The sequence below is a fragment of the Antrostomus carolinensis genome, unplaced genomic scaffold (assembly GCF_000700745.2).
Source record: "Antrostomus carolinensis isolate BGI_N321 unplaced genomic scaffold, ASM70074v2 scaffold18411, whole genome shotgun sequence".
Classification (NCBI taxonomy): Eukaryota; Metazoa; Chordata; class Aves; order Caprimulgiformes; family Caprimulgidae; genus Antrostomus; species Antrostomus carolinensis.
Window position 1 is genome coordinate 2,767 of NW_010292263.1, and position 472 is coordinate 3,238.

A 472-nucleotide genomic window follows, 5' to 3' on the forward strand; every position below is an offset into this window, starting at 1 on the left:
GGGAGATGCTGCCGCAGCGCATCCTTGATGGGGAGCAGCGTGTGGTGTGCTGGGTCAGGGCAATCCCTGGAATCAGTGCAGGCTGGAGATGGAGGGATGGAGAGCAGCCCTGTGGAGGTGGACTTGGAGGTGCTGGTGGATGTAAAGCTGAACATGAGGCGGCAACGTGCGCTCACAGCCCAGAGGCAAATAACCGTGTCCTGGGCTGCACCCAGAGCAGCGTGGGCAGCAGGTGGAGGGAGGGGATTCTGCCCCTCTGCTCCGCTCTCCTGCCATGAAGATGATCAGAGGGATGGGATACTTCTCCAATGAGGACAGGCTGAGATAGTTGGGGTTGTCCAGCCTGGAGAAGAGAAGCGGGGAGACCTTATAGCAGCCTTCCGATACCTGAAGGGGGCTACAAGAAAGCTGGGGAGGGACTTTTTACAAGGGCAGGTAGTGATAGAACAAGGGGAAATGGCTTTAAAATGGG

The 472-nt window shown here is 57.6% G+C and overlaps 1 protein-coding gene across 1 annotated transcript in view; it reads left to right on the forward strand.

Annotated features, from left to right (window-relative positions):
- LHFPL5 (LHFPL tetraspan subfamily member 5) overlaps positions 1-472 on the forward strand; it is a 4,225-nt gene that overhangs the window by 2,752 nt on the left and 1,001 nt on the right. The window lies entirely within an intron of this gene.